Below are 8,852 nucleotides of genomic sequence, written 5' to 3' on the forward strand. Positions count from 1 at the left end.
ATGCCCCGGATTATATTTTTTAGATGATTGTGGAAATAGATGATTGACACTTGTAGCTTATAATATTATTACTCCGTATTACACAAATTAAAAGAATCAATAAATTGAATTGACCACTGTTGGACTTAATGATTTTGATGATGACACAACCTCACTTACTTACAAACTAATAAGTGTTTGATTGTTTAAGTGTGTACTCAGTTGCAAAGACCAGGAGAATTAAGTGTCATGCAAAAATACCATGAGGAACAAGAAGGCTAGAAGCAGAGCTATCCATAAAGAAGAGTTCCTTTACATGAACTAGTGCTTCAGAAAAGAAGACTGGAGAAGAGAAGGTTCCCCTCAGGGAACAAAAGCTTCAGAGAAGAAGCCTCATCAGAGAAGAGAAGTTCCTTTCAAGGAACAAGAAGCCTCGGAGTAGAAGCTTCATCAGAGAACATGAAGACTAAAATATATTTTATATTCTAGGATTTATGTAAGTATAAGAAGTTAGAAACACTCGAAAATTATGTGTGGAATTGGTCCAAAAGATAAAATTTGTGCATGCTAGTTTTTAGGAAAACTGTTACTTTCTAAAAACGTTTATCTTTTTAAGGGATTTTATTTTATTCTGATTTTCGAAAATATCTTAAGGAAAAGGATTTAATTTATTTATCTTATTTTCGAAAATATCTTCTGAAAATAAAATCTCCCACGTTTTCTAAAAGCTTGCGGCCTACTCCTCCATGATCTTCTTCAAGTCATGGTCTTGCACATTGAGGAGTTCATGTTTCTTTAATTTTAGGAACATGATCATCTTAGTGGGTTGGAGTAGTGGCGTAATGGATTTGCTGCACAAAGAAGTTTTTCCAATATGTTTATTGCTCTATAATTAGTCTTTGAAATCTGTTGGAAAAATTCACCCTTGCTCACATAAGTTTTCAAGCTTTAAATCGAGTTAAGAGTCCAATTCCACACAAGTTTATGAGAGTGTTCTAAATGTTCTTATACTAGAGTTTGTTTATCTTTCGAGTTGTAATTTGGGGAATGGCACTACTACATTTTTTATCTAATGCAACCCCTGAATCCGTTGTGTTAGACATCAAAAACCGTGGTATCAGGCCTAATGCAACGCCCCTGTACCGTGGCTTCTGCTGGCGTGGCGTTAGGCCTAATGCAACGGCATTTGGTATCTAATGCGACGGCAGCTCTAATCCGTTGTATTAGATTGTACCTAATGCAACGACCTCCTTTATCCGTTGCATTAGAGTATTTTATAAAAAACGTCATGAAAGTGAGACCTGATACAACGGAAAGGCTAACACAACGGTATATATTGCATTTAAATTAGCATCTAATACAACGACTATATATAATAATAATAATAATAATAATAATAATAATAATAATAATAATAATAATCATTAGCTATTTATTATTAATTAACACCTAATAATTAGTAGTTCAATAATATTAATTAGATGTTTAGTTAGTTAAATCTTAAAAGTAATACTAAATATAAAATTTCATTAAATTTATAACAATCTCCTAAGTACGTATGTTAAATACATTACAAAATATTGTTTTCATATGACACTACCGCGCGATATTGATACATAAATGTTTACTAATTAATTTAACAACTGTGCAAAATACAATAGATCTATATATAGGCAAACAGTTCCAAATCTTCAGAAGCTCATCGGACTAAATCAACAACTGTCGCCAACAACATTTACGCACTATTTGTTGGATGCCTAGTCAATGTACTTCATCTCCATCTAGCTCGTCATGCACCTACACGTTAAAAGAAATAAAATTAAAAAAATAGAAATTTTGATTAGTATAGGTTATAACCACCTCCTCGCACTTAATATATGGTTATATTATAATTACACTAAGAATTTAGTAATCATTAAATCAAAAAAAAAAATAACACATGTAAATTTTTTGACATGTACATGGCCATCATTCAAGTTTGGCTAATTCTTTAAGGTAGGCAGTGAAGGTGACATGGCCAAAATTCCTTTAGATTTCGTGGCCAAAATTCTATCAAATTTCATATTTTTGATCCATAATAATGCCATATACTCAGCCATGGTCAGTGGGCAAAACTTACTTTAGATACTCTCCCTAGAGATAAAACTGACCAGATTTGTGTTCACTAATCAGTTATGCTCACTACCACAAGTGTCTTAAATCAACAACACAAGGAACATAAGCAGCATACACAAGCATGAGAAAGTAAAAGTTGTTACCTGATTAACTGTTGCACCAGATTTGGATTGTCCATTCTGGTTAGTCTGGTTAGTGAGCTGATGTGGTGCACTAGATGCATCATTTCGAACTAATGGCATCACAAAATCAAGAACTACAAGATTAATCTCCGGGTTAGCTTCCTGAAGTTGAGTCAAAACTGCAGTTGTAACGCTTGGTGCAAGTTGTTGTACTAATTGTGCTTGCATACTTGCTAAGAATTCCTCTGGGAATATAAAATCTGACTTTTTAGCTTTTTCCTTCAAATCTGCCTTTTTCACACCTTTTCCATGAAGGCGCACACGGCTTTTGCGCTTAGGATCTGGAATCACTTCGGAGTAAGGGTACTTAGAGTTGTTACCATCTTCATGTTGGGAAGACTCTAAAGCTTCCATTTTGGCCTATATGGGAAAATAAAGTAATATGTACCATTTATGAAAAGTAAAGAAAATATAAATTATATCTAAGATGTTAACTCACGATATTCTCTTTTGCTTTTTCATAGTTGGTAAGGTATGTCCTTCCGGCAACTCTCTTTCTTGATTCCTTATAAACCTTTGCTTGGGAAGGTTCTTGCTTATCCGGATCTTGTTGTTGCTATAAAACATGATATATTGAAATGATTATATATTATTAAAATAAAGAAAAGGGTAAAAGCCTCATGTACAACAAGTAATGATTATAAAATTGATCATGGAATAGCTTAAAATTAGATAAAGTATTTACCAACTCATGGCGTAAAATGGCAAATGACTTACGACCCAAATTGTGCATATCATCTAACATTAGACGATTGTTTTTGTTGGTTTTACTAATTTCCTATGGAATAAAACAATCCAATAAGAATTCAGAATTTAAGGGCATATTTGATAAAATAAACAAGAATAATAAACTCGAATCATGTGTGTTATTGTTAAAGCAGTTAGCGAAAGAAATTCTGAATTAAGGTTTTGAAATTTTTTCACTAGTAAGACGATCAAATTCGTATGTATAATACCTCAGCCTCTTTGGTATGCCAATATTGCAAAAGATCTCTAAATTGAGGTTCTGAAATTGTGTCTGGTTTATGTTCCCATCTTAAATCATCAGTTGGATATGCATAGAAGTACAACTTCTTAGTTTTGCATTTATGAGCTTTCCAACATGCATTGATAGCACCCATCACCCAATTAAATCCATCTTGAGGAACCATATACTTGTCCTGCACAATTATGAAAATAATACAACAGTAACATATGTAGGTTTAAGTATGAGTAAAATTGAATAGATTAATGCAAAAGAGTAATATCACTACATACTAGGACATATTCCCATATCTTATCAAGTGTGGGTAGACTTGGAAATTTGATATAATTAAGAGGTGCAAGTTCAGAATCCCTTGCCACAGTTCCCCAAAAAAACTTAAACTCTGTGACGATCTCCTTTGTAGGTCCAACTGGTTGACCAAATTTGTTTAAAACAATGGCTGGACGCTCCTCTCTTGTACGTGCATGAACCTTTGGTAGCATTGTCGGACCTCGAAGCTTTTTCGTTTTTGAAGCTAATTCAGTTTCTGTTTTCAATAATAAAATCAGTTTTATGACAAACCAGATTAGTATGTATCAGAAACAATGCCCACATATTACAATTATATTTTTCATGTTCAAATTAATACCATACCTTCCCTGGCAAATTGTGCTATAACCTTGTCTTCCAATTCTTGATCGCTCTCAAAATCAGTCCCAACAGCATTAGCATTCTCATTTAGTCCATTATCATCATCACTCGCATTTAGTACATCATTACTGTTATTCTCATTGAATGCATCATCGTCATTTTGTATTAGTGCTGTAGTAGAATTGTACAAAGAGTGATTACTTTCTACAAGCACTTCATTGTTTTCTTTTTGCCTTTTTCGAAACTCGAGGAATGCTGACATGGAACCAGGAGTACAGAATGATCTTTTTTTCCCCTTCTTTTGTACCATAACTTGCTGGTCTTGTTGCTTCCCTTGGATGCACGAATGCTTTTTCTGGTTATTCATCTCCACAACACCCATATTTTGTGGGCGAACTGATGAATAATATAGTTTCTTTGAGACCTATAAACATAAGGCTTTTGCTAATTAATTACAAGCCAAAAACACCGTGTTCAGCCAGTCTCTAGTATAGCTACTTTTGATGTTCAATCAGTCTCCAAATATAAGCTACTATTGTTCTAGTAGTACAACTCAATGAAAATCACATATTTATGTCATCATTGGTGATAATAACATGAATGATAAATTAAAGAAATAAAGGGTAAAAGATACTAGCCTAACAATTATAGAGAGTGAAACAACAACATAATTACAGTAGATATATAACTAGATTTATCAAAGGAAAAAAAGTGACAAAAGAACAAACCTGTTTACAAACTTTTCTTTTTCCAGAAACGAGATTGTCAACTTCCATAGTTTCGACTTCATTTTCACCATCATAATCTGATGTGGATTCATCATCTCTATCTTCTGACATATTATTCTGCCTTGCACTTGGAGTAAATAAGGCTTTCGTTTTTTCTTCAAGTATCTTATTTGCTAACGATCCGGATCCTTGGGCTTTCATCCTTTCTGCATTCGACTTTAATTTTTGAATCCTTTGTAGTTCATAATCTGTAAGCTGACTTTGGGAAGCAGAAACTTTGGGTTTATTCCCTTTCATCTGCAGAAACAATAAATGAAAACGCGTTTAGTTGCCAGAAAAAAAAAAGATTAATAATATGAAACAAATTGCAATGAAATATAAGCTAGTTATAAAATGTAGTGAATATTTAAAAATGTGGATCAATACCATCCGAAAGCTCTCTAGGAGGGAGTTGCATAGCATAATGCTAACCCTCTCTATTCAAATCTTCTACATAAAACACTTGATGTGCTTGAGATGCCAAGATAAATGGCTCTTCTTTAAAAATGGTCTTATTCATGTTAATCGTAATCAGCCCATCATCATCATCCTTTTCCGAATGAAACCAGACACACTTAAATAAGACAACACTGAAATTACCATGATAAGATATGTCAATGATTTCTGTTATTGCACCATAATAATTAACAATTCCCTCGATAGGATTTTGATCTTTGGAACTCGCAAAGTTATGTGTCATGGCTTTTAGAGTTACTCCGCTGTTTTGAGTGACGCAATTTGCATCACCCAACTAGAGTTTGTTTATCTTTCGAGTTGTAATTTGGGGAATGGCTGGGAAAGTTTGAGTGAACTTTTGTGTATGAGAAAGAGAAGTGAGAAAGAGAAGAGAGAACAGAGAAGTGAGAAGAGAGAAAGAGAAGAGAAGAGTAACATGTTGGGTGACTTGTTCCTCGGGGTTTCAGGTTCGTAGAGGAACTTGAGTTTAAGTCTTTAGTTTGTAATAGGACCATTTGCCCTATTATAGTGAAGATTCTTTTCCTAAAATCCCAAGTGGTCGTGGTTTTTCTCCTTGTTAAGGCCAAGAAGTTTTCCACGTAAAAATCTCTCTTGCATTCTTTAGTTCCTTTAGTTAATCTTTCTGTTCCTTTAGCTTACTTAATCTTAATTCCGCAAAAAGTTTGGCTAAAGTCTCATACTACAATTCAACCCCCTCTTCTTGTAGTATTCATTGAAACAACAATCACAAATATCAATTCCACAATATTTTTCTCTAGATCATTTGATAGTTTAAAAAGTCAATAATTAAGTCATTAAATATTTAATAGTTATAATATGAGGCAATTCAACATGACAGATTGACACTCTTTACCTTCGAAATTTAATAATAATATCTATATCTATATACTATATATCTATATACTATATATTAAAAGGCAATTGAACTCGGGTCATTAGAGAATAAATAAGAAGGCATACCATCGTTGCTATTTAACACTTTTGTTTATTTATTCTTCTTCAATATACTTAATGTATGGCACGAGTTTTTTTTGTTGCTCAAATTATTTTCTTCAACTAAATAGTAAACCTATAATAAAAGTATTTAAGATTATTTTTTCAATAAAAGTATTTAATATTAGTATAATACATAAAAATTATAATATTCTGTACAAAGCAGAGAATATTTAACGTATAGACCCGGGGCATCACCCGAGCTATACACTACACTACTATAGTTGATAATTGATATTGATGGAATACAAGATATAGTCAAGAATAGCACGGAGTACCAAAGTTTGCCATTATCCTGAATTCCGATTAGTAAGAATAAAAGTGACGTTATTGGTTAGAGTATCCTTAAATCAACTACTCCAAAGTCAACTACCCCGACAATCCAACTCAGAAGCTAACTATTCTGTCTTTCAAATCAACCACCCTTCATTCTTAAACTACTCCTTCAAATTCCATCAAAATCAAATACTCAAATATGGCGATGCCTTGGAGTATGACGTTCTGGATATCAAAGATGATATGGTTGGCACTTGCTGGTTGGATTTCTTCTTGTTTAATCGTTGCCGATGAAATTGCCAGCTCTATTCGTACTGGTGATATTGGTGCCTTTCATGTCGGTTGATTTCTTCCCTTTTTATAATAATTTTTTGGTGAGTTTTTCAATCATACTATATATTTTCTTCATCAATTTTATGTGTTTTGACTTTTTAAATTTTGGATTTTGATAGTTATGTATTAGCAAAAATTGATTTTTTCTATTTGGGTTTATTTCAATTTGTTTGATTCAATTTGTATTGTTCAATTTGATTGGAGTATTTTGTTCTATGCCGGTTAGAGTAGAGGGCACTTAGGGTTTAAATTTGAAAGTTTGGTAAAAAAAAGAACTTGGAGATGCTATGGAAAGAATTTGTAACTTAGAGGGTGATGTCCATCATGCTCCCGAGTGTAGGATCTAAGCGTTACTTTTCGAATCGGTTATTTGTTTCTTGTTTCGTAGGAGTAACACATAGACAAGGGATTTTTTTTTTTTTTTGGTCAAACTATGGTGAGATTGGAGACATGTGATGAGAAGCTAGTTGTATAAGATATAATTAGTGATTTATGCATGAGATTATGGGATTTGTATGAGGATTGTACCTATGCTCATAATTGGGAGATCATTTACATTGCTTAAATTATAGGTGTGGATATGTTAGGCTAGAAGAGGCATGTTGTTGCGTTGGTTGGAGTTGGCGTGGTTGGACTAAAGATGAAGTTTCATTGTTTGGTGTAAGAGCTAGCTACAAGTTAGGTCACACTTTGCAAAACCCTGGCCTATGTAGTGAAGGAATTGCCAAGTTGGCAAGTTATGTACCATTAGGCCTTGATCGTATTGGTATGTTGGGATTTCTTCTTTCTCGACTTTTCTGTGTTTTCTATCTATCGGGTTTGAGATTTCAATGGGATTAGCCCGTCAACTGTCAATGAATGGAGCTGTAGAAATTACAGTATAAACTGTGGCTTTTGTAGAGAACTTGTCTAGCCTGGTAAAGGGGAACTTGGGATGTAAACCTCTATTTAGGAGTATTGGAGTACTTTATTTATGATGACAGGGTTTTCATTTTTTAATCAATTATGCAGGTAATATGCTCTATTCTCAGGTAAATAGGGTGTTGGAGTTTGTTTTTTTCTTTAGTATCATGTTCTATTTAGATGAATACATTTTTTTCATTGTAGAGTCGATGGTCTTTGTTTGAGTTGGATAATATATCGTACCTTCTGTCAAACCTTGTGAGAAACTGAGAGGTCGATACTTGATTATGATAATAATTTCTGTAGGGGGTATATTCATGCTTATTATTCTGGCTATATGGTTGATACTCTGAACCTTGGACTTGCTATACAAGTATGTAAGTATTACATCTCAGCTGATGAGCTATCTTATTTGACAGAATGAAAGAGCATCGTAAGCTGCCAGAATCTGTCTTGGATTCTTGGGTGCTTGGAGGTGATCTCGTGTTATTCTGTATATTCTGTTCCTAGAACTTTGGTCCGTAGCAGCAAGAATTGTTTTGAGTACTTCTTGAGCATTAGGATTATCTGGTACTGAGGCCATGTATCGGTGATTCCAGTGGCAGTGACATGCTTCTGCTATCCTTATGTCAGATTGCTAGGATAAAGTAGCATTCCCAACTCCCAAGCCCCCAATGCCCAGGCCAAGTCAAAGGCGAGCCCTGAGGTTGCTGTGGCTTAGGCCAAGCAGCTCATTCTCACTGCTTCCATTTTCAGAGATGCACGTGAGCATATAGGCCTATGAAGCAATTTAGGTTAATTTTTTTTTTAACTGATACACGAGGTTTCTTATGAGAAGTTCAATGGGCTGCTCAGTCAACTCCGACGTTCTCAAGGCATGGTGCTGCCCTTACTTTGGATGAGATCATTTCTCTGATATTGTTGTATGGATCATTGTGCAAATATTAGGAAAATATGGAATTAGATGTGGCTATGTTTCATGAAATTTTTGAATGAACATGTAATTTCTGTGTGATCAATGTGTCTAACTTTGTATCTGATTGAGGCATCCTGTAATGTTTTCAGAACATTTTTGCAGGAAGCATTAGTCTTCCACCACATTTGTAATCCCTACAAAGAAAATGAGGATTTTGTATATATATCCGTATTAGAAACGGAGAGGATGCATTTTAAACCACATAAAATCACAATACACCACAAATTCAAAATGCA

The 8,852-nt window shown here is 34.0% G+C and overlaps 1 long non-coding RNA gene across 1 annotated transcript; it reads left to right on the forward strand.

Moving 5' to 3' along the window:
* The first annotated feature begins 6,364 nt into the window (after positions 1 to 6,364).
* Positions 6,365 to 8,852, forward strand: LOC145631088 (uncharacterized). The gene is made up of 2 exons (XR_014112337.1): positions 6,365 to 6,778; positions 8,060 to 8,852. It is a non-coding gene; the product is annotated as an uncharacterized LOC145631088 (long non-coding RNA).

Source organism: Chenopodium album, chromosome 5 (genome assembly GCF_948465745.1).
Source record: "Chenopodium album chromosome 5, dcCheAlbu1.1, whole genome shotgun sequence".
Taxonomy (NCBI): domain Eukaryota; kingdom Viridiplantae; phylum Streptophyta; class Magnoliopsida; order Caryophyllales; family Amaranthaceae; genus Chenopodium; species Chenopodium album.